The 27974-nt window shown below is 44.7% G+C and overlaps 1 long non-coding RNA gene across 2 annotated transcripts; it reads right to left on the reverse strand.

The window, feature by feature from the left end:
- Positions 1–2735: 2735 nt before the first annotated feature.
- On the reverse strand, positions 2736–15899 carry LOC122692081. 2 transcript variants are annotated; one of them, XR_006340589.1, is made up of 4 exons: positions 15670–15899; positions 6079–6121; positions 5291–5336; positions 2736–4404 (listed from the first exon to the last, which is right to left on the reverse strand). It is a non-coding gene; the product is annotated as an uncharacterized LOC122692081 (long non-coding RNA). The 2 variants fall into 2 exon arrangements; XR_006340590.1 differs by lacking the exon at positions 15670–15899 and adding an exon at positions 15278–15331.
- Positions 15900–27974: the final 12075 nt, after the last annotated feature.

Below are 27974 nucleotides of genomic sequence, written 5' to 3' on the forward strand. Positions count from 1 at the left end.
TTTGACTCGCAGCAGAACTAGGTGCAGTGAGTGTTGATGACAATCTTAGTGACTCATGTCTCCATTAATTCACACGCGGTTAAACAACAAACTAACCTGAGGTCCATACCAAATATGGACTTAATATTGAACATTTCCCAGATCATGTGAACCTTAGAAATACTTTATCTGTAAGTGCTTACTTTTCTTTAAGTCAATTAAATAGAGCTCATTTAGAAATGAATCTCAGGAATGTTATCTAAAGACAAACACACAAACTGAGTCATACATATATTTAGATAAGATTAGGTCTCATTTATTCATCAGTCCTGTTTGACTGTTTTCTTTTCCGCATTTTCTCACTTCTCTGATTAAATTTATTCTTCTTTTTTTTTCCTAATCTCGCTGCATGGCATGTGGGATATTCATACCCCAACGAAGTATTCAACCTTCACCCCTGAATTTGACTGGTGGAGTCTTAGCCACTACAGCGGGAGTGAAGTCCCTACATTTATTCTGTGGTGCAAGTTTTTTTACAGACAAAAGGCAGGCAGAGGACTTGGCTGGGGGGTTACTCTGGGAAAGCCTCAGAGGGTCCTGCTTGGTTACAATCTGTCCCTTCCCTGATCTGCCCCTGGCTGGAGTTTCAGCTCCAGGAGAAGGAAGCCAGCACAGAATCGGGCAGACCACATGAGCCTTCAGATATCCTTTATATCCTTAGAGTGAAGGCTGTACGTTGTTAGGGGCTCAGTGATAAAATGCCTGCAACGCAGGACATGCAGGGAACACGTATCTGATCTCTGGGTGCATAAGATCCCCTGGAATAGGAAGTGGCACCCCACTCCAGTATTCTTGCTTGGGAAAGCCCATGAACATAGGAGCCTGGTGGACTAGTCACAAAGAGCAACTGAAAAGGCCCACAGGTCATCCATTGTCAGGAGGGTAGAGGTGGTGTGTTGCTGCCAGCAGCAAAAATTCTGTTTCTCAATTTTTGTTCGTGTTAGACCAAACTGTTGTTGAGGAAGCAAGAAAGGAAGGTAAGCTGGTGATCTGTGTCTTCTGAATACTATAATAATCTTAGGGATGTCTCCCCCAGTTCAATCAGTCTTGTTGGTTAGGCAGGCAGAGTTGGGGTGTATAAATCAGAAGGAAACTGAAATCTTAGCCGCAAACATCCCACAATGATGAGTCCTCTTACACAATAATGCATGATGCTTTCTTCTTAAGACTTCACAAAGATAGCATAGATACCGAACTGACACATGAATAGAAATTAAGCCATGATGACTTCAGCTAGTTGGTGACCACACTTCTTAAAGACATATATAATCTTATTCCTTAAGCAACTCATGCCTAACTGGTTCCATGTCACCAAAGCCATCTGGTGGAGGACAGATAGCGGCAACCATTTGACTAGGTGTTTAAGCAACTCACTGAATGGCCTCCGGGCCAGCCTCAATTCATCCACTTGTAATTTATTTTCTACAAGTGTCTATAACATCTCTGTGAGAAGGTCAGCAACTATATATTCAAGAGTTTCTTTGAGCTTGTTCTTGGTTAAATAAATCAGTGTCTCCATGCTGAACAAGGGAGTGTTTCTGTTCCTTTTAGTCTAGGTCCTCAATTTACTTGCTCTGACAGACATATGGGAAGTCTCCATCTGGAAGAGGCTGTGTTTTGGCTACTCCTTCCTGTGCGGATGGATACACTACTTCGTTGCTATCTACAGTACTTTCTTGACTGTATATGAAGTGGATAAAAGAAAAAAATTTTATACTTTTATAATGCTTTCTCTAATGGATCTAACAAAAACAATTGTAATATACACTACTTTCCTGACCAGTAGTGGATATAACAAAAAAGCAGCAGAAGGATATTTTGAAACTAGTGGTTTCTAGTGGGAGAGCAGGAGCTTAAATATGGTGGGGAGGAGGAGGTACAAAATCTGGGAGTAAGACAGGCTCCCCTGTCCATGGAATTTTCCAGGCAAGAATACTGGGATTGGGTTACCATTTCCTTCTGCAGGCGATCTTGCCTACTCAGGGATCGATCCCGTGTCTCCTGTGCGTCCTGCATTGGCAGGCAGATTCTTGAATACTAGTGCCACCTGAGGAGCCCTAAGACAGCCTCAAGGATGGATCATACAACACAGGGAATATAGGCAAAATTTTTTAAGAGATATAAATGGAAAATGCTTTTCAAAATTGTCAACAAAATGATTATAGAATTTAAAACGAAGGAAGTTGAGTCTGGGTGTGAGCGTAAAGGCTTCCTGGACTCGAGCCCAGGGGAAGTGAGGGAGGCCAGTGGTGAGAGGTCTTGGGGTGGGGTCTAGAGTGTGGGACAGAGGGCAGGCTTTCCAGGCTCCAGCTGGGACCAGGCTGAGAAGGGCAGAGTTTCTCTCTGAGGGGGTCTGGCTGGGGCGTCCAACATCTGGAGAAGCTCTGTAGGAAAGCGAATGCCCACCTTGGAAGTCAAAGTCATGCCTCAATCCCGTCTGGGAGATTCTGATACATGTGAGTAGGTGAAACAAACTGAGACCACAGTGGAGAGAAAACGGATCCAGGGTCCAGGGAAGGGCTGGCACCGAGGACAGAAGTGTCTGGAACACAGGGAGGGGCAGGGAGGAAAGGGAAGACAGGGCTGACCTAGGAGTGTGCAGAGCCAGAAGGGCATGTGACCCACCAGGGTTCTTGGAATCCTAAGTCAACAGACATTGATAAGAGGCCAGACAGGATATTCAGACAAGGTTTTATTGGAGCTCTGGGTGCATCAGGAAGGGAGTCAAACAAATGACAAGTTCCCTTGTTTGCTCCTGGGGGGTGAGGGGGTGTCAGGGCGCCTGTGGGAAATCTGCTCCATTAAATGGGGTGAGGGTGGGCTGGGTCCAGCGTTGGGCGGGAGGGCTGAATGCGAGGTCTGTGCAGCCCCTTGGTGGAGCTGTGTGCAGGCATCACGTCCAGGAGCCCAGTTTAGTTCTCCAGCTCTGAAGGGGGGACTGGAGTTTTGATCTTTTCTTTCTGATCTGGTGCATCACTTGCCCCCACTGCTCGTGTGTGTAGTGATTGTTAGTCCCTTGTGGTTTCCTTGCTCTCTGTGGCTCAAGAAGCTGTGTGTCCACGAGGAAGCACTGCAGCCCAGGTCCCAGCCTGTCTGAAATCTAGAACCTGGAGAGCGGGGAGAGGGAGGGAATGGAGGATGGGGCGGGCCTCGGAGTGTGCAGAGCACGAAAGAATCTAGAAAAGCCGGGGATGGGGGACGAGTTTAGGGGGCGAGGGGTGAAGAGAAGGGCACTGCCCTGAGGGGTGGGTGGGACAAATCAGGGAGAGGAATAACTCTATTCGGAGGGGACGGACGGGACTGCATCCCCAGTTTCCATTCTTGAGGCAAAGAGGCCTCAGGTGCATCCAGCGCTGTTGGAACCGCCAGCCTCCTGGGCCCCGCCTTGGGAAGCACAGAGCTTCTTGGAGTCCACACCCTGGTCCACACGCTTCCCCTCCGGGCCGGTCCTTACACTCCGGGGGCGCCTCCGTGGCACAGAGCTTCTCCTCCTGTCTGTTCTGACCCTGTTCTGTCCCTGGATGACTGGCGCCCGGGCCCTGTGCGCCCCGACCCCTCTCAGGGCCGTCCTGGCTCCTGTGGCCGATCTGCTGAGATCGGGTGTCTCCCTCCGCAGCCCCGGGTCTGCGCCGCAGCGCTGAGCCTGCTGCCCGCAGGACGCCACCTCCGGAAGCCCCGTTTGGCCTCTCGCAGCCTTCCACCCCAGTGAGACTCAGGTCCCTCAGCCCTCCTGCCCCCAGGACCCTGTTCTTCCAATGGCTCCTGGCTTCTCTCCAGATCTCCTTGCCAAAATTGGGCCTCTGTGTCCTGGGGCCAGATTACATCTGAGAGAGAGAGTTTTAAATGAAATGGAAAAACCAGCTTTACTGCTTTGACACACACGGGGGACCAAGCAGGCTAATGCCCTCAAGACTGTGTCCTGGGACTTCCAGTCGTCCAGTGGTTTAGAGTCCACCTTGAAATGCAGCGGACCTGGGTTCGATCCCTGGTGGGGAATCTAAGATCTCACAGCCCAGGAGCAGCTGAGCCCTCGCCCCACAGCTGGTGAGTCTCTGCGCTACAAGCAAGATCCCACCAGAGGGAGGGACTATCCCGCACCTGCAAATCAGAACCAAGGCAGCCAAATAAATAGATCAATAAAATATTAACATAAATAAAAGGCTGTGTGTCTGGTCCTGGAGGGGTCTGAGGAGTCTTATGGTGTTCAGGGAGCAGAGCCTGATCAACCCGAGGACGCTCTTCTGTTGGGTCTGTGATGAGGTCACGGGCAGCAGCAGCATCACCCTTGTGGTTCCAGCCGGTCTCAGGTCTTCCTGCTTGTGGGTGGCATAGTTCACTTCTTCCATCTGGCAGGGGTTTCAGATCCTGTAAAAGGGGTCAAATAGGACATCTGGAACCAGGACGGCTCCAAATATTTATCGATAGCCGTTGAGGAAGAGCTAACAGTCCATGAGTTTGTTTAATAGCTACGATATTATTATTTTGACTTCCTTGACAGTTTCCTTTCTTTCTGTATTGGCTCACTTCTATGATTAAATATATTCTTGACTGAAGTTGTTTTTCATAGATACAAGGCAGGTGCACACGGGTGGGGATCTATGAAGGCCTCATAAGTTCCTTCTCCACTACAGTTCCAAGGGGAGTCAACCTATGTAATTTGAGGAAAGGACACAAGAGCTGGAAATAATCTCAAGTTCCAAGCTTTGTTAGCATCAACAGTTTGTGTTAAGGAAATATTATTTCTCTCTTTGATTGCCTTGTGATAGCCCTTGGACCAACATTTGAAAACCATGAAAGCATGTTACCATGAGGATAATGATTAATGATTTGTGATATTTTCCCAAAGAGTCTTCCTATTTTAGAGGGCAACAAGGAAGATGAGTTTTTGAGTGTTTCCATCTGATAAATATGTCGTGTCCCAGTGGTCTTTGCCGTGAGGCTAGAGCTTGAATTGTCTCATTCACAATTAGTGTTGCAACTAGAGAAAGCCCGAGCTAGCAACGAAGAGCCTGTGCTCCATCAAAGACCCAGCCTCCAAGAACGAGTAAATAAGTCAATCATAAAACTACATGTACAAAAGAGAGTCTCAGACTGAATTCCAGAAAACAAGCAACCAACACCATTTTACCCCCAGGAAATCCAGGCAGGCCCAAATCCTGCCATTTGATTTTGCTTGCAGATTTCTCTCTTCTAAAGGGCCCCAAAATATGAGGATTATTGCAAATGTCAGGACACAGTCATTTTTACTTACCTGATAAGGCTGCTCAGAGTTAAGCATCTCTAACTTCTGGAGAAACCTAGAGAGAGAAAAGTAACATATATCCGTTTTACTCACAGAGGGCATTTATTCAGTTGCTGTCAATCATTAGTAGCTTGAGGGGAAGGGCTGGGCTTTATCTAGAAAGCCAACATATCAATAGTATTTCAGAGCAAAAAAAAAAAGAAAAAAACCCACAAACTTTAAAACTATATTTACAAGTTGACTCATTATTTCCTCTTTTGTTAAACACTTTTATAATACCAGCAGGTTTTTAAAATGGAGATTTAGAATTTCTTATCCAGTTAGTTGCCTGGTATAATGTGAAATTGATAAGACATCGGTGCTTGTCAAAATGGTCTCTCCTATGGAATCTTCTTGGGTGATGAAGACCTTTTGCAAAACCATCAGAGAATGGTAACTGTGTGCGCCTGACTTAAAAATTGAAAGACATGGTGACACCCCTGAGCTGACTGTAACGAGTTAAGAATCTTGGTCACAATAACCAGAACTGTGACTTGGTAGCAGAACTTGGTATGCCCTGGTAGGTCCTAATTATGATGTTGGGACCTACCAGGTTTGTAGGAATTCCATAATTTTTTTTTAGCAAATCTCTATTAATAATATCCATCCCAGTTTAACCTGAGAAGGCTTCTCCTTCACTTGATAATGCTCCCCATGGTGTTTAACATACCGGTGATGCTAGTTAATCTAATATTTCCCTCTGAGATGCCTCACAGTTCCTCTGGAACACTCAGAGTTAGCTAGAGAAAGAGACTTACCATCTGTTGTCCAAGGCAGCTCAATATTCCAGGAAAGTTTGTTCTGTTAACAGAGAGAGAAAACCAAATTTCAGTATTGTTGTAGCTTACTATTAATAATAAAAGTCATTTACTTGATTAAATTATATTTAATTTTAATCAATCCTGAACTGTACACAATTCTTGCTAAAGTCACATCATGAGAAATGCTGGGCTGGAAGAAGCAGAAGCTGGAGTCAAGATTGTAGGGAGAAATATCAGTAACCTGAGATATGCAGATGACACCACCCTTATGGCAGAAAGCGAAGAAGAACTAAAGAGCCTGTTGACGAAAGTGAAAGAGGAGAGTGAAAAAGTTGGCTTAAAGCTCAACATTCAGAAAATTAAGATCATGGCATCAGGTCCCATCACTTTATGGCAAATAGATGGGGAAACAATGGAAGCAGTGAGAGACAATTTTTTTTGGGCTCCAAAGTGACTGCAGATGGTGACTGCAGCCATGAAATTAAAAGACGCTTACTCCTTGGAAGGAAAGCTATGACCCACCTAGAGAGCATATGAAAAAGCAGAGACATTACTTTGTCCACAAAGGTCCGTTTACTCAAGGCTATGGTTGTTTCTGGTAGTCATGTATGGATGTGACAGTTGGACTGTAGAGAAAGCTGAGCGGTGAAGAATTGATGCTTTTGAACTGTGGTGTTGGAGAAGACCCTTGAGAGTCCCTTGGACTGCAAGGAGGTCCAACCAGTCCATCCTAAAGGAGAGCAGTCCTGGGTGTTTATTGGAAGGACTGATGTTGTAGCTGAAACTCCAATACTTTGGCCACCTGACGCGAAGAGCTGACTCATTTGAAAAGACTCTGATGCCGGGAAAGATTGAGGGCAGGCTAAGAAGGGGACGACAGAAGATGAGATGGTTGGATAGCATCATTGACTCAGTGGACATAAGCTTGGGTGGACTCTAGGAATTGGTCATGGACAGGGAGGCCTGGCATGCTGCAGTCCATGGGGCTCAAACGGTCGGACATGACTGAGCAACTAAACTGAACTGAACAGAAAATATAACAGATAATATTATATTATATTGTATTATATATTATAAATGCTATGTTATATATCTTATAACATATACATTATATATTATATAATATGTTATATATTATTTAATTATATAATTATATAATGGTATTTTATAGTATATATAATAATTATAATATAATAAAGTATATGTCAATATAGTTTACAGAAAGTCAAATGAATGTAACAATGTATAAGGAGAAATATTATTTTATATATTATATATTTGTTGTATATGATATTATCTGATCTATCTTATATTATGTATTATATATCATATATTTTATATCATGTATATTTATATGTGATATATATGGTATATATTTATATAGATATTTATATTACATTTATATAAATATTATATTTATATTTTTATATAACACTGCATTTTTATAGAAATTTATATTTATATTTATTTCAAATTGACAAATAATTTAATACAAATATATATTACATATAAATTAGTATATTATTAATTTATATATAACATATATTTATTTACATATTTATATATATGGATATGTTACAACTTATAGTATACATTTATTTTTATAGTCATGTTAACATAAGAGTTATATTATATCTAATATATAATATATATATCATATATATAATATATACAATTATATAGAAATGTATTATATAATAATAATAGTTATATATTATAATATATTATGTAATAATAAAATAATGTGTATATTAGATATAGGATGTATCATATATCAATAAAATAATTATATATCATGATTATATAAGTGTATATTAAATGTTTATTAAATATTATATTACATATGTATAATATGATATTAATATTATATTATATTGTATATATGTTACTGATCAGGATTATATTGCATTAATATACATATTTGTTAAATAGACAATGTATTATTACAATAAACATAATAAGTTACACTTTTTCTATTATATACATTAATATATGTTAGATGAAAATGATGATAATATTATATTAATATAATACTGATAATATATATAAATGATATATTATTTTATATTTTAGTATATATTCATATATGATATTATGCATTATATTACATATATTATACATACTAATTAAATTAAAACTACTAGGCATATAATAATGATTATATATACAAGATGTATTATATTTTCATTTTTTACAATAGTTATATATAATCGATTTCAATTATATATTAATATTAAATAATATTGTTTATATATTATATAAATAATACACTATATATAAAATAGCTATAAGAATTATAATATAATACAGTATATGTAAATATACTTTATATTTCTATAAACTAAAGTATATATAATAAAGTATAATCATAATTATATGTAATATATACTATACTTTGATATATAACCTATATTACATTTTATGTGATATATATCATTATATATCACATATCATATATTATATGGTATATATAAAAGTATATAATATATATTTAAGCAATATATGCACAATATATATATCAATTTTACAAAGTATAATCATCTTTATATATAACCTATATATATAAGTCTTATATGTATATAGAATCATTTTATCTGATATAAAATATAGCAATTATATATAATGAAATATAAGATGTAAATTAATAGTATATCTCTACACATATATATTGTATATTTATACATAAATTTATATATATAATCCTCTATATAAATATGTGTTTTATTATTAACATATATGTTATATATATTCTTTGTACTTTTGTATATACTATGTATTTATATTTTATATATACTAAATATATTAATATATCCTTATTAGTATATATAATATTATATGTAATAGTAATACATATTATATACATAATTTTTTAATAAGTATAGAATTGTTTAATGAAAATTTAAAAAATTTCTCATTAAATTTTTATAAATATAAGAAAAATTTTACATATCAGATATAAGAATTGTAATATAATAATATAATTATAATATAATGCACAATAATTATACTATATATACATACATGTAATAGATTTATATTTTAATATATTTATATATTCCTATGTCATTATGTCATGTATTATTGTATTATTTTTATATATTATGTTTATATTTTCATTTCATTTATTTATATTTTTTATTTTTTATTTCTTTATCATTATTTATTTTTAGTAGATGTTAAATCATATCGCATTTTTAAAATGCCTTAAAACTTAAAACCAAGAAACAGGCAATTGAATTTTTTTATCAACAGTAGATTTTGTAACCTATAAGACATACATAGCTTAGGGTACAATTTTCCTTTATGTCGTACAAGATATGTACTTAATAAACTCAAATATGTTTGTGTTTTTTTCATAAAAGGCAAAGGTAAGTAAACATAGACTTGTTCAGAACTCAATGTGTCAGTATTTTATCTATGCCATTTATCTCAGTTATTTATGACAATATTGCAATGTAAGTGAACTTTCTTGCTGACAAATGTTGCAACAGGTGTGCCCTAGTGACTTGCAGTAGAACTAAGTACAATGAAAGAATGTTGCTGTCTCCTGTCTCTAGTAATAGACACAGTTAAACAGGCTAAAATGATGTCAGTACCAGACAAAGACTTCATGAACATTTCCCAGATTCTGTGACTCAGAAATACAACATTTGTAATCACTTATTTTAAGTCAGTGCAATAGAGCGCATTTAGAGCTCTATATGAGATAATATATAATATGATCTCTATTTAGTAATCTCAGGAATATTATCTAGAGACAAAGACACACTGAGACATACACACGAGCAGAGATCTGTTCCTCATTTTACATTTCATGAATCACGCACTGCAATTAAACTTGTCAGTTTATGAAAAACAGAGAGAACAGTCAAATGTACACACTTGAGGTCAAAGGCTTTTTCTTCCCTCCTCCCACCCTCCTCTCCCGGCTCAGTTGCAATTCTAAGAAAGCCAAGGCTGAGACACAGGCAATGTGGGCTGTGTTTGTATTAATATTTAGGGACATGGTGAGGCTTAACATCAACTTTCCTCCTTGGAATATCTTTGTTCTCTCAGGGTAGGTGTTCTAAAAAACGGAAGTGTGTTATCAAGTCATTCTCTCCAACAGCACATGCAAAAAAAAAAAAAGTTCTGAAATTTCAAAAGAGTTCCCTCTCAACCATTTTCTCCAAAGTCTAAAGAATATTGTGACTACATAGTGTTAAAATATTTTGTCCTTATTGATAGGTTTAAACGTATAGCTCGACCAGTCTTCCAAAATGTGTCCTAGGAGGTTATCAGAGGGAATCAAAGGAGCATTTCCCATTTTGATCAGACACCCATGAACCAAATGCAAACCAGACCTCATTAGCTGGTGGAAGTCTTATACCAGGGGAAAGACACCAGAAAGCATAAACTTCAGAGTGGCTGCTTCCAATTCCTGCCAAGTCCTTGCTAGACAAGCAGCCGAGGGCTTGGGGGTGACAAGCGAAGCCCCTGCTAAAGCTCTGGTATTGGCAGAGCTGCCTGAGGTAACGCTAGACTCTGCAAAGTACACTGAAGCCCACAACCATCTAGCCAAAGCACAAGGGGCCATCACACCTGCAAAGGGACGGTGGGAATTGCCAAGTGGCAACTTGTTGGTACCGGAGGAGCTGGCACCCACCCTGGTAAGCCAAACACACCAAGCGACACATCTAGGCCATGATAAACTGGAAGAGCTCATTTGAAAATGTTTCTTGGTTCCCCGCCTCTCTTCCCTATGCAGGACAAAATCTCAGAACTGCACTGTCTGCTCACAGGTCCATGCTGCCTCTCAGCACAGACAGAAACCTCCAGGGATTCAGCTAAAAGGCACGCTGCCCTTTGAACACCCGGAAGTGGACTTCACTGAAATGAATCCTCACCGACACTACTGTTTCCTGCTGGTTATACAGTGTGCGTTCTCGGGATGGGTAGAAGCTTTTCCTACCCGGACTGGAAGAGCATCAAGAGTAGCCCGGTGCCTGAGTAGAAAGACGGTTCCCAGATTTGGATTTCCTACCAGCATTGGATCGGACCATGGCCCGGCTTTCATAGCTGATTTAGTATAACAAGCAAGCAAAACTTGAAACATCAAGTGGAAATTACATACAGCATATAGGCCCCAGAGTTCTGAGATGGTGGAATGAACCAACCGGACACATACAGAGACGCTCTCCCAGTGGATCTCAGAGACTGACTGCTCCTGGGGGGCTTGTTTCCGACGACTCTGCTCAGACTCAGGATGACCCCGCGGTCCCATGGCTCTTCTCTGGACAAAATTGTGTATGGGAGGCCCCCTCCCAGGATAAAACCGGTGTGAACAAATTTGCCTCAGGTAAGGGGAGATGAGATTTCACAGCAGATGGAACAACTGGGTAAGGTCTTAAATCAGGGAACGAAGTTTGTACAAGAAAGGGTGCCGTTCCCCCTTGGGGAGCAGATTCACGATTGTGTGCCCGGGGATCAGGAGTTGTCAAGGACTGGAAACATGACTCGTTGGCCCCACACTGGAAGGGCCCGTGTACTGTTGTTCTAACCAGCCCGACTGAGTTAAAGTTGTAGGTGTCACCCCTTGAATCCATCACATGAGGGTGAAGAGAGCATATCACACAGACCTGGAGGACACCAAGGGGACTACACAAAGGACCCCGCTGATCCCCGGGAAATCAAGATCATCTTAAAGAAGAAAAAGAGATGAAGCTCTGCAAGCAACTGCTGCAACAAACACTTGCTGGTATCACCTTGAAACTACCCTCAGTTTCAGGACAAAGAGGGACCTGTGCTGTCATTAAAGTTCAATGTTGTGTATATATTCCTGATTTGTCTGGCTATAGATCAGCCACCCTAGATGACATGAAAGCTCAGGTAAAATTATGTCTGATGATAATCTTCCGTTTTGACCTTCAGTCCTATCTTGGGTGAAGGGTGATTGGTGGAAATCTATATTTACCATTGTTACAGTTGCCTTGATAGTTCTGCTTTGTGGACCCTTTATTTTACAAAGTATTATGAACTTTGTAACCCAAAGGTTGATGTCGTTCTCCCAAAGTGGAGGTTGAAGAGCCAGGGTGCAATATATCCCTGTGAATGATGCTCATACTAAGAGCATCAAGAGGGGGAATGAAGGAGAAAACAGACAGAACAGGCTCCATTTGAAAGCAGGGCTCCATCTTGGGTCAGACTGTGGACTTTGAGCTCTATGCCCAGTATCTCTGGAAAGAACGTACCAACTGGAAAACCAGGCCCCCTGGATGCAAAAGCCCCAGGACTCGTACCTAGACTCTCTGTTGCCTGAAAGAATACCCTGATTATCTGTGTAACCGAATAGAATCATACATTCTATTATGCTTATTGGGATATGACCACAGCCCTGTTGATAATTGCCCACTGTTAACTACCTAGGCTAAAGGCATAGGAATCACGGGTTAACTTTGATTGTATCTTTCTTTTCCTTTGTTCAGGCCAGTTTCAGGGAATTTGGGGAGCTGGGTTTGGGCACGTACACTTAGGGTATAACAGGTTTTCAGAAAAACTGGTCAGGGTCCTTGGCTAAGAGGAGACTCTGCCTTGGGCCCGACGGTGTAAAAAACTGCGCCTCACTATCTGAACTGTCCTTCTGAGTGAGTTTGTTTCCCAGAACACATGGCTACAACAGCACAAGTAACACAGGGACTGAAAAAGGGCTGTGACAGACAGAGACCAGAGGAGGCCCATTCCACAATAATTTGAAGCGGTCAACTTATGTCTGCAATAAACACGCCTAGGGCAAGGACTGAACCTGAGATGTGATGAGAAAAATCTGCAAAAATACAGTGACCACAATGGAAGTAAAGCTAGGGAATTTCTAGACTGGAACTTGAAAAGCAGAACATTGAAAAGCAGAAGATGGAAATCTTGGGTAAACTTGTCTAAAATTACAGTGAAAACTGCCACCTCTAACTCGGGATTTCTTCTTGATCTTAAGAGCTGTTTTTGTGTGGTACAGTTTGCTAAAGAATGGACCGATTACTGCTCCTTCAGTGAATATTGTTAGAAAAACGCCGTGGGAGGAAAAAAGCCGCCTCTAAGGACCGGTGGTAAAGGCCTTTTATTAAGAGTCGCTCTTGGGCAGAACTCCTGGGGGCGGGTGAGTGAGGAGACAAAGGGAGTCGGCGAGGTATGAGGGGTGGGGAGGGGTTTTATAGCCAGGATCGGGCGTCCAAGCCAGGTCTTTTCATATAAGGAAGAAAGCTGGGCTACAGCGGCGGTTAGTGTCCGAGGGCTCTGTGTTGGTACCTGATTGGACCAGCCTGCAGGGGGTCGGTCCCCGGAAGTTTAGTCAGCCTCCGTTATTTGCCTTGCAGCACTTTGCCGGGGCATGCCCCGACCTTTCAAATATAAATTCAGGACTTGGACTGAGTGGAGCAGATGCGCCCAGAAAAGCTGAAGTTCAGACAAGCTGAAGTTCAGAGAAGTTCACTTTCTCGACATGGAGATATTTATTTCTTTTACCAAGACCAAGCTAATGAAAACTCTTCAAAATAAACTTGCTGATGTTCTTACTGAGAAATTAAGTGAATTTGTAAAAGACGAGTTACAGAGTTTACAGAATGTCTTATACAGAATTACAGTATGTCTAATGGAGCAGGCTCTGACGCTCCTCAAATGGCTGCTTAAACACCTAGTTAAATGTTTCATCAGATGGGCCCTAGAGAAGATAGGTTCCATGGCATGGAACCAGCTGGGCCTGAGTTCTTTACAGAATAAGATCTTTTCTATATTTAAGGAGATGTGTGGTCACAAGCGATCTGAAGTCTCTATGGTTTAATCTCTAGTTATGAAGGAATCTTTTGGGCCTAGAAAGAGAACAACAGTCTCAAAGGCCCCTTGCTGAATCATCTAACTTCGGAGAAAATGAAACAGAGCTTTAGTTCCGCCTTGATGCTCCAGGCCGGTTGCATCTATCTGGGACCTTCCACCCCTTACACCCGCCCAGAAGGCTTATCACCCCCTGCCTACAAAAGAATACTACAAAAGAATTCTAACTACAAAAGAATACTCAAAATATTAACGTGTCCCTTATCGCTTCCACAAACCTCCCTATAAGTATGAAGCCTCCCGGATCCCTCTCGGCGGCGCTCAACCTGGTCATTAGGCCGACTGTCAGCCCTCCTTGCCTGAATAAAGGTAGCCTACTTCTGTTGAGGTCATCTTTCCTTTTCTGCCTCTCCCAAACTGTACCTTATAATTTATCTAAAATAAAAGATATAAGTAAATGCACTGCATTGGATGGTCTGTTTCTTTGGCGGGATCTGCCTGAGGTCCAGCCCAGGGTCTCTACCGTGGACCCTAGCCTGGGAGCGGGTCTCCAGCAGGAGAAAGCGCAGGGGTGGGGTGGGAGTCGACAGGAGCCCTCTGCCGGGGGCGGAGGCCAGGCGGCTGGAGTGCACATCTGGCTCAGAGAAACGGGAAGGGGAGTGGAGGTCCACAGGCTCACATTGTGGACTTGAGACCAGACAGGTTTGGAGAAAATCCTGCTCAGTAGCCGAATATTCAGAGAGGCTGCGGTGGCACTGGATGGTTTGAGAAGGCAATTTCTTAAATAAAATCACATCCCAATCAGGATGTATACCCGTGGAGCCCAGAGGAGAAATGGGTGCCTAGAGGATGAAGTGAGGGGGATGAAAGCGGCAGAGAAACCTTCCACAGGCTTCCTGATGTGAACGTTTTAGGCCCAGGGCCACAGGAGGCCCAGATCTGGCCTGTCTTAATATATTGTTCTGGCTTTCCCCAGCGGTCCAGTGCTTAGGAGTCCACCTGCCAATTTTGGGTACAAGAGTTCAGTCCCTTTTTCAGGAAGACCCCACACGAACAGTTGGGGCCAATGATGCACAAGATAGGAAAGCAGATCAAAAACCCAATCACCACGTCCCAGCTGGAGAACAAAAGCGGGAGCCTGGCTGTGATGCCTGCACACACCCCACCAAGGGTGTGGGGAGGGGGCAGACCTCGATCTCACCCCTCCAGCCCAACCCCTGACCCAGCCTGCACTTGCCCCACTTAAGGGACCACATTCCCCCGCATGCCCTGACACCCTCCCCCCATCCCGCTGGGTTTGGGTGGGGAAGCCGTCAGTCAGCCTTTGCGCAGGTGACCACCAACTGTCCCCGGCCTGCCGGCGTCTGAAATAAAGCAAACTTTCCTTTCCACCAACCTGGCCGGTCCACTGGTTTGAGTGCAGAGCCGCCAGACCCACCACACTTCTTTCGGCAGCCCTGTGAGCTTCTAAGATGACATCCGCCTTCAAGGAGATGCAGTGGAAGCACCTTTCATGTGCCAAGGCCACGTACGTCTCACACCTTCTAGTCCTTTCCTGGGGTTCTGAGACAACCCAGTGCTCATTTACACATTTTTCTTCCAAGTTCGAGTCAAGAGACAGGCCCGTCAGTGCCCTCAGAGACTCCTGCAGTGAAGAAGCTTTGGGAAATATATCTCCCGGCATCTAGAGTCTCTGCACGGCTTCTGATGGCCACAACGTGCCCAAGGATTCGGGTGCAACCACACTAGCCCTAGCAAGCTTTCTCAGCTCTGTGAAGACACAAGTACCTCCACATCTGCTTCTCACACACGTAGCCAAAATTCCCCCGGTCCAGGCCCCCGGCTATCAGAGACCACCTCCACAGCTCCAAACACACCGGGGTTATTCAAAAAGCAATACTCAGCAGAGGGCTTGGCCCCACCCCACCGGGCACTTCCTGGCGCCTCTTCAGAAAACCACCAGCTCTCAGCTCTGCCCTAGACACGCCCCCTTCAAGGGGCCACAAGCTCTTTCAATCCTGGCCCTTCCCCTGGGTCCCGGCACCCTGCGCGGTGCCTCTCCTCACCAGGAACGCCCTGAGTGACTTTCAACTTCTGTTTCTAATGACACTGGCCTCTCTGCAGACCCACTGAGGCACCGCTACGAGTTAAGAAGCAGGCACAGCCTGAGCAAAAGCAAGGAGATACTCATTATGTTTTGCGAGAAAGCGAAAACGACTTTATTTATGTGTTAAAGGAATTTCTTAAACTGATTTGTCTGCGTGCAATTAAACCTATTTTGAAGTTTTTAACAGGAAGGATTGCCGGTGCTACGAGAACCTGGTTTCTCCTTTACATTGCACCCAAGATATCCTAGAGGTTGATGAAGCAATACGTTGAAATCCGGTTTAAACAACGTTTGAAATGACTTCTAAACGATTTCTTGAATGATACTTGATGTCCTTGTCGCATCTCCAGGAAAACGATTAAATGACCTATAAAGGAGAATGAAAACTATCTGAAAACAGCATGACTTCTACAACATTTTGGGTTTTTTTTTTTTTTTCATCCCTTCCCAATCCAGTTTATGTAGATACATTTATTTACATGTTAGGAGGGACAGTCCCCATCCAAAAGTACTCAATAGCAAGTAGATATTTTCACCCTAAATTTTTACCCTTCTTTTCCTGTAGTTTCTTAGAAATTACTCCATTTGTAAATTTGAATTTGGCTGGCCATTTTGAGTCTTCTGGCTCCTCATTTTGAACACTTCCATTTTCTTGTTTCTGTAGAGCCTTGGGAGCTTCTCTTCTCTCTCGTTTTTGCCTCTCAAATACTTATTGCTTTGCAGCACGTGTAGCTTGCTCCTATTCTTCCTGTGCCTTTTGGTTTGACGTTTTCTTTGGATTGTTTGATAGAGTATATTCTCGTGCTACAATGGCCTTCTGACAAAGCCAGACTTCTAGAAGAGAGAAATCTGCAAGGCAAAATCGAATGGCAGGACTTTGGCCTGGATTTTCTGAGCTTAGGAGGCTATTTCTTGTTTGTCTTTGGCATTTGGTCTGAAACTCTTTTTTTGTATTATGTATAATTTTTTATTACTTATTTATTCTTGGAGGTGGTCTGTCTGATCAGCACACATACTCTTCCTTTCAAGTGGGGGCTTTCTCGAGTTGCAGCACTAATTGTGAACAAGACAGCTCAAATTCTAGCCTCACAACAAAGACCACTTGGATACTACATATATATCAAATGGAAACACTCGAAAACACTTCTTCCTTGTTGTCCTCTAAACTATGAGGACTCTTGAAAAATATGACAAATGTGTACTTTAATCATTATCCTCATGGTAATATGTCTCATAATTTTCAAATGTTTGTCCAGGGGTTATGACAAGGCATTCAAAGAGAGAAATAATAATGTCTTAATATAAACTATTGATGCTAAGCTTAAAACTCGAGATTATTTCCAACTCTGTGTCCTTTCCCCAAGTAGGGAGGATAACACCTGAAGAAACTATAATCAATCAGGACCCTATGAAGTCTTCGTAGATCCCCACCCAGGTCCACCTGCCTTCTGTTTGGGAAAAAAAAAAAACAAAACAACTTTTAGTCAAAGGCTAAATTTAATCACAGAAAATACAGAAAGGAAACTGTGGAGAGAGACAAAATAAGAATACCTTAGCTAATGAACAAACTCGTGCAGAATTAGTTTGTCCTCAAGGGCTATTCATAATGCTGGGAGCCAGGACCTTTGACCTCTTTTACAGAATCAGAAACCCCTGGCAGAAAAAAGTGAACTATGCCGCCCACAAGCAAGAAGACCTGAGACCGGCTGGAACCACGAGGGCGATGCTGCTGTTCCCCGTGACCTCATCACAGACCCAACAGAAGAGCGCCTCGAGTTGATCAGGCTCTGCTCCTTGAACACTCTAAGACTCCTCAAACCCCCTCCAAGACCGGGCACACAGCCTTTTAAAAAACATATATTTTATTTATTTATTTGGCTGCCTTGGGTCTTACTTGTAACAGGCAGGATATTCCCTGCGTCTGGCAGCATCCTGGCTTGCAGTGGGCAGACTCTCTAGCTGTGGGGTGCGGGCTGAGCTGCTCTTGCCCTGGGGGATCTCAGTTTACCGACGGGAGATCACACCCCTGTGCCCGGCATTGCAAGGTGGATTCTTAACCACTGAACCGCCAAGGAGGTCCCAGGACACAGTCTTGAGGGCATTAGCCTGCTGCGACCCCCGCACCTGGCAAAACAGTAAAGCTATGTGCTTCCATTTCACTCACAACTCTGTCTCCGAGATTTAATCCGGCCCTAGTACATACACAGAGACCGAATTTTGGCAGCAAAAGCTGAAGGAATTACAGGGACCCGGGAGCAGGAGGGCTGAGGGTGTCTGAGCCCCCAGGGGGTCGAAAGCAGGGAGGTGCCAAAGGGGAAATTCTGGAGGCGAGCCCCGAGGAGAGGTCAGTGTGGGGAGCAGGGACGGCGCTGTGTGCAGACCTGGGCGCTCAGGAGGCCGGTTCCTGATCTGAGCGGAGGGGCCAGAGGCGCCAGGGCGGCCCTGAGCGGAGTCGGGGGTGTACAAGGCCCCGGTGCCAGTCTTCAAGGAGAGAAGAGGGTCAGAACAGAGACAAGGAGAAGCTCTGCACCACGGAGGAACCCTCGGAGTGTAAGGACCATCCTGGCAGGGGACGCATGTGGATGGTGTGGACTCCAACAAGCGCTGTGCTTCCCAAGGGGACCGCGAGGCGGTTCCAACAGCGCTAGATACACCAAAGGCCTCTTTTTGCCAAAAGTATGAAACTGCCCAAAAGCCCCAGCCCTGCGTTTATTCCTAACCCAACCTTCCTCTCCCATCCCCAGCGACAATGACCCTCTCTTCATTCCCTGCCCCCTAAACTCCTCCCCATTCCTTGGATTTTCTAGATCCTGCTAGGCTCTTCCAGCTCATTCTTCCTCATCCTCCATATCTTCCCTGCACACCCTGTCCCGTGTTCTAGATTCTTCTGCTCAGCTCCCCTCCTTTCCCTGGGTCCTGGATCCTTTTGCACCTCCACTGTGGTCTCAGTTTCACCGACACACAAATCTCAGCGCTTGGCAAAACTCCACTGAAGGACGTTTGGCGTCCCCAGGTGGACATTCACTTTCCTGAAGGGCTGCCCTAGATGCTGGCGGCCCCACCGCAGACCCCCTCTGAGACCAATCCAGCCTTTCTCAGCCTGACCCCAGCTGGAGCCTGGATCCTGCCCTCCTGTCCCACACTCTAGTCCCCACCCCAAGGCCGCCCCCCATTGGCATCTCCATTTCCCTTGGGCTCTAATCCAGGAAACTTTTCTGCCCCCATCCCTATCCCTCAAGTCCCTTCATTTTTTGAACTGTCCAAGCCCTCAACTCAAGCCTTCTGTCTCCTCTCGGGTCCTGACATCTGCCACTCCCTGCTCATTCTCTGCGTTTCTAGAACCAAGGGATTCCAATCTCCTTCTCCACCTGGTTTCCTGTGTCCTTTGTCCATCCCCTCTTCTTCAGGGGTCCCTGGGACTCCTGCGTGCAAGGTCGTTTGCACCTGTGTGTTCCTAATACCTTTCACAGACACACAACACATAGAAATATACAAGCACACAGATACATATAATTACGTGAATACACATATACACACCCATGTCCACACATATACATAGGCAGGTACCTACATACATACACACAAATATACACCACATTTTCACACACAAACACACATACACACAGCCCACAGAGCTCCCATACCAAGGCCTTAATTCCAAGACTCTCAAGTGGTAGCACATGGAGCTCTTGTCTGCACACTCCTCCCCCTGGGCTGGGTCTGGAGAGTGTCCCTTCTCTTAGTGGCAGTTTAACCCTGAGTGTGCTTTGCTGTCTTAGGGTCGCTCACCTCACCCCACGTCAGAACCCTAACCTTTCTGATCACTCCTCTCTGCCCCTTCTGTCTCCAAAGGATCTCATATAGTTTCCCAGAGCGTCGGATCCTTTTCCCTCCAAGAGCACTTACACAGTGCAGTGCGTGCTGGGGACGCGCTGCGTGGTGCCTGTGCCCAGCTTGCTCGGTGCTCTCACAGAGGCCCTCGCTCTGATGCAGAGACCGCCCTCAGCCGAGCCACAGTCCCTGCTTCGGTTGCCCCCCACCCACTCCTGGGAGCAGCCAACAGCCAGGACCACCTGGCGCAGGGCTCCAGAGCCCCAAATGCGGCCGACCCGGGGCCGAGGTGTGTGCTCAAAGCCCCCGCGCGCAGGCTACATACAGCACGTCCCCAGCCCGCAGGGAAGGGAGAGAAACACATTAAGCCTGGATGTCCCTGAAGTCTCAAGGAGTACAACCTTCTGACCCTTGATCTGAGCCCTGTCGGGTTCATTTCAGACTCTCACCTCCAGACCTCAAAGATCAGGATCGTGTTCTGTGTGTGCCGGGTGGTAACAGCAGCCATAAGAAGCAAACTCCTTGAGAGACTGTGCAGATTTCAAAGGACACACAACAGGAATTTGGAAATTCCCTGGATGTCCAGTAGTTAAGACTCTGCTTTTTCAGTTTTGAGCCCCTGGGCTCAATGCCTGTTTGGGGAACTGAGATCCTGCAAGCTGCACAGTGTGGCCAAAAGGAAAAAAATAAAAAACCTACAGTTCCTCATGGTAAAATTTACAGTCTGTGTCTCTTTTCTTTTGTCTAGTCCTAAATTCCTGGCGGGCAGGAACTGAGCATTATTTGGGTTCGAATCCCTGGTATGTGGTAAGCTGATTGGGGTATATAAACCTGAGTTCAGCCTCTGGATCATTAGGATGTGAACCCACCAAGATAATGAAGGGAGCGGTTCTGCTTCTGGGAGGACAAGGAGCCCAGACCCAGAGTGGAAATGGGTGGAAGGGAGGCTCGAGTGCCCTGGGGGTGGGGGTGACCCCGTGTAGCGTCTGCATGACCGGCACAGGTTTTATGCGGCAGCCACTGGGGACGGGGACATTGACGGCAGCCGAGGGGAGGAGGCAGGAAGAGAAACTAGTGTCCAAATAATCCATGCTGGAGGGGGTGTGGAGAACAGGTGGGGGGATGTCAACTGGTGCAACCACTTGGAAGCAATATGAAGGTTCCTCAAAAAATCTAAAAATATAGTTGCCATGTATCTTGCAATCCCAATTCTGGGCATACACTGAGACACATGTGTAATTCAAAAAGACAGATGGACCCCAGTGTTCATAACAGCCCAGACTATTGAGAATAGCCAAGACATGGAAACTACTAAATGTCCACCAACAGATGCACGGACACAGAAGTTGTGGTGTGTGTGTGTGTGTGTGTGTGTGTGTGTGTGTGTGTCTATATAATGGAGCATCACTCGGCCCCTAAAAATAATGAAATAATGTGATTTGAAGCAACATGGACAGCCCTAGGGTTTATCATACTGAGTGAGGTAAATCAGAAAGACAAAGATAAATACCATATATCACTCCTATGTGGAATCTAAAATAAGACATAAACAAACTTATCTTTGAAGCAAAAACAGACTCACAGACATACAGAACAACTTCTGGTTGCCCAGGGGAAGTGGTTAGGAGAAGGAGGGATTGGAAGTTTGGGACTGGCAGATGGAAACTACTATATAGAGGGGGGGTAAGCACCAAGGCCCTGGAGGACAGCACCCATTACCGTCAGATGAACCACAATGAAAATAAAGATGAAAAAGAATATAGAGATATGTCAATAAATCACTCTGCAGTGTAGCAGAAATCAAACCCGACATTGTAAATCAGCTATACTTTAAATAAATAAACAGGACCAGGACGGCAATCTGCTCCCACTGTTAGAAGTTCAGCAGAAGAGGGTAAAAGGAAAAATGATCTGAACTGACACCTCTTTAGTACCGTGTCCCCCTGGGTCCTCTCTGCACAGGATCAATCTCAGTTACCAGGTGCTAAGGGCTGCCAACTGCAATAGTACTAGAGGGAGAGGCCCACTGCATATCAATCTTTCCCCCGATTTTTTAAATTGTTAATCTTTATTCATTTTTTCTCTTTTTTATTTTTAAATTATGAAAGTATGCTAACGCATTTACAGGAGACATGAAAAATAGAGAACAAGGTTACATGTATGTCCCTGGTAAATTATAATTATTTTTTAAATAGACAAATTAAGATTTTTAATTGGAGTTTCAACATCAAACTCTCAGTGTTTGTCTAGGTGAGAGAAGAGGCAAGAACTGGAACTCATACAATCTTCTCTTGAAAAGATCTAACTACTTGAAGGCCTGTTCTGCCAGTTTTCCCCAGAGCACAGAGTGCCTCATTTCTGATTTTCACCCTGAACTCCTTTGAGGGGAGTTGAAAGTCAGCAGTTGCAGTGGCCATGATTTAATCCTTGTAGGCGTAGATGGCAAGTGTCAGTTTTCAGCTGGTAGAGCCCCTCTTTGCTCATAAACTTGACCATGATCTTGAGGGGGCATTTCATGACCATTTGATCCCATGGTGCTGAGAATGTCCATTTTCAGGTTTGGCAAAGATTTTGTTGACAGGCCACTCAATGTGCTGTTTACTGGACTAGGCCATAAAACAGTACCCAAGATCTAGTTTCATTTTCAAAGCTTAGTCATGAATTAGATATTACAATATAAAATTGACTCGTTTATAAAAACCAGTTGGAATAAATAAAACTTTTAAAGGCTTTTTCCCGTTTTTCAAAATTTTACAATTAAAGGTCAAACTAGAGTAGCTATGGTTCAGTCTCAGGAGTTAGAGATGGTCGAGATAAGTGTTCCTGAGAACAGAGCCAGAGCCCTGGTCTCAAGGCACAGGGAAAGAAAATCAGGTTCTAACAGAATGGTGGCAGGTCTAAGCCAAACAATGGCCAGAGAAAGCAAAATGGCCATCAAAAAGGACCACACAGAACACAGAGTTAAAACACACACATATAAACCTGGCAGTTCTCATCGGACACTCCCTTAAATACAAAAATAGAGTCTCTCAAAAAACCTCCTATAGAGACACAGAACTTCAGATCCAAGTACTAACAGAGTAAAGGAAAATATCTCAGGTCTTCAGAGATTTCAAAGGGAGGAAAGGAAGCCAGGTTGAAAGAAGAAGGGGGAGGATGCGGGAGAAGGGGGCAAAAGGGGTGGCCTTGCAGATGTCTCCTGCCACCTGCAGATACCCAGGCCTTATGGGACTTTACCCTGGGCCTCCAGAGAAGGAGGACTGGATCTCGGCCCTACCAGAAGTCAGACCAGAACAGAACCAGAATTCGAGTTCTCTGCCAAGAGGAGGTGATAAGTTTCCAATCCTCAGCTCAGGCTGAGGCCCTTTGACGAGATTCCTGCATCCAGGACTGGGGCACTAGAAAAAACGGGAAGGATAGGAAGGGGTAAGGAGAAGAAAGAGAGAGGGAAGGGGAGAGAGGTCAATAAAGTCTCTTGTTCCTTATCGGTCGGGACACTCTGCCCAGTGCTCTGTGTCAGGAGGAGACCAGGGACAAACAGGTCCCGGCTGAGGCCGCTGGGTCTGGTCCATTGGCAGGCAAGCTGGCCGCTGAGTACCCTGAGTGGTCAGGCTGTCAGTTGCAGCCAAGAAGGATCCCACCAGACTCGCCATGTGTTGTGTTGTAGCCACGGCTTCCCGGAAACAAACTCACTCAGAAGGACAATGCAGATAGTGGAGTGCAGATTACTACACCGGCGGGCCCAAGGCAAAGTCTCCTCTCAGCCAAGACCCCGACCAGTTTTTGTGAAAACCTTATATACCCTGAGTGTACTTGCTCAAACCCACCTCCCCAGATTCCTTGAAACTAGTCTGGACAAGGTAAAAGAGAGCTACGATCAAAGTGAACCCATGATTCATGTGTCACAAGACTAGATAAACAGTTGACATGTATCAGTCGGACTGTGGTCATATCCCGATAAACATAATGGGATTTACGACTTTGTTCTGTTACAGAGATAATTAGCATATTCTTTTAGGCAATGGAGAGTCCAAGTACCAGTCCTGAGGCTCTTTTACCCGGGGGTCTGGTTTCCCATTGGTATGCCACTTCTAAAGACACCGGGCACAAAGTTCAGAGTCCATTGGGAGGATGACCAGGCATGTAGCCTAGTGTTCGCAGCCTGGCCCAAGACGGAGCCCAGCTCTGTCTGCTTCATCCTCCAGTTGCAGGAAAAGCGACCCCTTCCAGGTCTCGAAACTGGGGTCTTGTCTAACACTCGGAACTGAATCGACCGAGGAGACACATGTGCTGACAAAATGGGAAGTTTTCTTGGGAGAGGGCACCTGGTGGAGAAGGGAACCCGAAGGGGAAGGGAACCCAGGAGAACAGCTCTGTCACATGGCCTGCAGTCTCGGGTTTTATGGTGATGGCATTAGTTTCCGGGTTGTCTTTAGCCGATCATTCTGACTCAGAGTCCGTCCAGTGGTGCAGGCCTTCTTCAGCCCAGATGGATGCCAGAGAGAAGGATTCTGCGAGGTGATCGGACATATGTTGTCTCCTTTGGACCTTTCCCAAACTCTTCTGGTTGGTGGAGGCTCATTAGCTCCCTGTTCCTTGCCAGAATCTCAGTCGTGAAACAACTCATGGCAATGATTACTAGGTGCCTGGCCAGGGTGGAATCAGTGCGCTTCCCCTAACACCCTGATAACCTGCACCATCTCTACTTAGCTGGAGAGGAAAGACTCAGCAGGCAGCTGAGAAAAGCTGACCAGTCCTGGTTAGAACAAGGTGAGCAGTCTTTGCCAGAAGACCGTCAAAATCCCGCTGAACTGGCTTTCTCAGAAGGCCATTGTAGCACGAGAATATACTCTATCAAACAATCCAAAGAAACCGTCAAACCAAAAGGCACAGGAAGAATAGGAGCAAGCTACACGTGCTGTGAAGAAACAAGAATTTGAGAGGCAAAAACAAGAGAGAAGAGACGCTCCAAGGCTCTACAGAAACAAGAAAATGGAAGTGTTCAAAATGAGGAGCCAGAAGACTCAAAATGGACAGCCAAATTCAAATTTACAAATGGAGTATTTTCTAAGAAACTACAGGAAAAGAAGGGTAAAAATTTAGGGTGAAAATATCTACTTGCTATTGAGTACTTTTGGATGGGGACTGTCCCTCCTAACATGTAACTAAATGTGTCTACAGAAACTGGATTGGGAAGGGATTGGAAAAAAAAAAAAAAAACCAAACCATGTAGAAGTCATGCTGTTTTCAAATATTTTCAATTCTCGTTCATAGTTCATTTGATCGTTTTCCAGGAGATGCGGCAAGGACGTCAAGTATCATTCAAGAAATCATTTCCAAGTCGTTTCAAACGTTGTTTAAACTGGATTTCTACTTATTGCTTCATCAACCTATGGGACATCTGGGTGCAATGTAAAGGAGAAACCAGGTTCTCATAGCACCGGCAATCTTTCCTGTTAAAAACTTCAAAATAGGTTTAATTGCACGCAGACAAATCAGTTTAAGAAATTCCTTTAACACATAAATGAAGTCGTTCTCGCTTTCTCGCAAAACATGAGTATCTCCTTGCTTTTGCTCAGGCTGTGCCTGCGTCTTAACTCGTAGCGGTGCCTCAGTGGTGTGAGGCTGCCAGGGTTAATACCATGACAGGCGGCCTGGACCTAAGTTTTAGCTTCCCCCGAAATGGTAAGATTCCCTACCCCCATCAGGTAACCTGGAGCCAGCCAATCAATATGCGCCCAGTAAGAACAAAGGGAGAGCTGAAAAGCCCGCGAACGCCCAGGTTTGAAAAAAGCCCGCGAAAGTCTGTACCAATAGAATTGCTTTGCAAACATGTAACCAATCTGCTTAAGCCAGCTACTAACCGCTTTTGCATATCTTATAAATTTGTGTAACAAGCTTGAGCTCGGCGCTTTCTGACCCTGCACCACTGTGATGTTTGTGGCAGAAAGCCCTGGCTCGAGACAGTAATAAACTTCCCTTTTTTGCGAGTTGCATTGTCTTGGAAGCCTTCTCTCTCTTCCCGCTCAGGGATTCGGACATCGGGCATAACATTTGGGGGCTCGTCCGGCATCCCTTGACCAGGAGAAGGGAACGCTTACAGGACAAAGGGGAAGGATAAATAATAACACCGGTGCTCAGGAAAGTCCAGAGTAAATCCAAGGCCCTGCTGGGAAGCAGGGAGGTATCTGGCACAGAAGGAAGGCTTTTTATAAAGGGGGGCCAGCCGGCGTAATGCCGAGGCCAGCGGACGCGCTGGGAGGCAGCAGACTCCGCGGGAAGGAAAGTTCCTCTCCAGACCCCGAGTCTGGTGAACAGCGGACGCCATTCGGTAAGGTGAATCTGCTACCGGGAGGCAAGAAAATTCAGGGGGCCTGAAAACCCAGCGCTGTGTCGTCGGCCGACGTTTGTTTGTCCGTGTGTTTGTCTTTGGCTCTCCGTGTTTTTGTGTGTGCCGGCATTGTCTCTAGTCTCGTTCTCTTCTGGTGCACAGTTCTTTCTCACTTCTGACTTATTCTCCTTCTCTTCTTCTCTGATCTGCCCTCAACTCCTTTTCTTTTCGGGAGTTTCAGTGAACAGGCGAACGGTTGTGGGGGCAATTGATGAGTCCTGGCCAGGGCTACACTCTGGCGGACTCTGAAGGCCCTACAATAAGTAAGCCTCAGTAACTAGAGCCCGACCGGGTGAAACTTTCCTTTAACATCCCTAACTGAGGACGTGGCCTAAAATTCTTCTTGTGGGCACGGGTCAGGCACTTAAAGGTCATTAGGGCACCTGCCACTTGAAGACTCCCGTGAGAGGATAAGGGGGTCACGGAACAGGCTAGAAACCCCTAGGGTGCCCGCCCCCAGCAAGAAAACTTCCGTGCAACGACGCAGGCACATAAACAGTTCCAAAAGCATACCATAAGCCCAACCTCTTGGCCGCCACCACTCCCGGTAGGATTTTTGGTGGTCGTTCTCAGTGACTTCCTCTCTCTCTTCCTTACCGTTTATTCTTTGACCATGGGGCAGGGAGAATCTACCCCACTTTCTCTCATGACTGACCATTTTTCGGATGTCAGGGCCAGGGCCCATAACTTGTCTTTGCTAGTCAAGAAAAGTAAATTAATAACTTTTTGTTCTGCAGAGTGGCCCGCCTTTCAGGTTGGATGGCCTCCGGAAGGCACCTTTCAACCATCCATCGTACAGGCTGTGAAGGAGAAGATTATGGCTCCTGATCCCTGGGGCCATCCGAGTCAGGTCCCCTATGTCATGGTCTGGCAGGATCTAGTGGAAAATCCGCCTAAATGGTTAAAACCTTTTGTTCACAAACTTCCTAGTTCCTCCAATTCACAGGTCCTGGTGATGGAGACCCCCCTGGAGGAAACCAAAAAGAAAGAGGACCCAAAACCAGTCCTTCAGGAATCATCTTATCCAAACCTGATAGATCTAGAAACGGAGATAAGGCCTCCGCCATATGTGCCCTCCTTGCAATCCCCTCCGAGGAGAGAAGCTCCCACAGGTGAACCGAGAGGATTAAGAGGGCCAACGGGAACTGACCGTGAGGGGGGACTGGCATTGGGGACCTGGGGGAAAACTAAGGGAGATGGGGTAAGCAAGACCCTGGGGACCCAGAGTTACCTTCATCCACTGTTCAGGCGCTCCCCATCCGAGTGGGACCAACTAACCCGGACGGAGAGTGAACCTATCAGTACTGGCCCTTTTCCACGAGTGACCTGTACAATTGGAAGACGCAAAACCCTCCTTTCTCAGAGAAACCCCAAGGCCTCATTGACCTCTTAGATTCCATGTTGTTCACTCATAATCCCACCTGGGATGATTGTCAGCAGCTGTTGCAGGTGCTCTTCACCACGGAAGAATGGGAGCGAATTCTGGCAGAGGCGCGGAAACGGGTCCCAGGGGTCGACGGGAGGCCAACCGCCCAGCCTCATCTTGTGGACGAGGGGTTTCCTCTGTTGCGGCCTAACTGGGATTTTGAGCGGGTGGAAGGTAGGGAGCGTCTCCGAGTGTACCGCTGGACTCTAATGGCTGGCCTGCGGGCTGCAGCAAGAAAGCCGACAAATCTGGCAAAGGTAAATTTAGTAAGGCAAGAGCCCACTGAAAGCCCGGCAGCCTTCCTAGAGAGGCTGATGGAAGCTTTCAGGCAATATACA

Source organism: Cervus elaphus, chromosome 4 (assembly GCF_910594005.1).
Source record: "Cervus elaphus chromosome 4, mCerEla1.1, whole genome shotgun sequence".
NCBI lineage: Eukaryota > Metazoa > Chordata > Mammalia > Artiodactyla > Cervidae > Cervus > Cervus elaphus.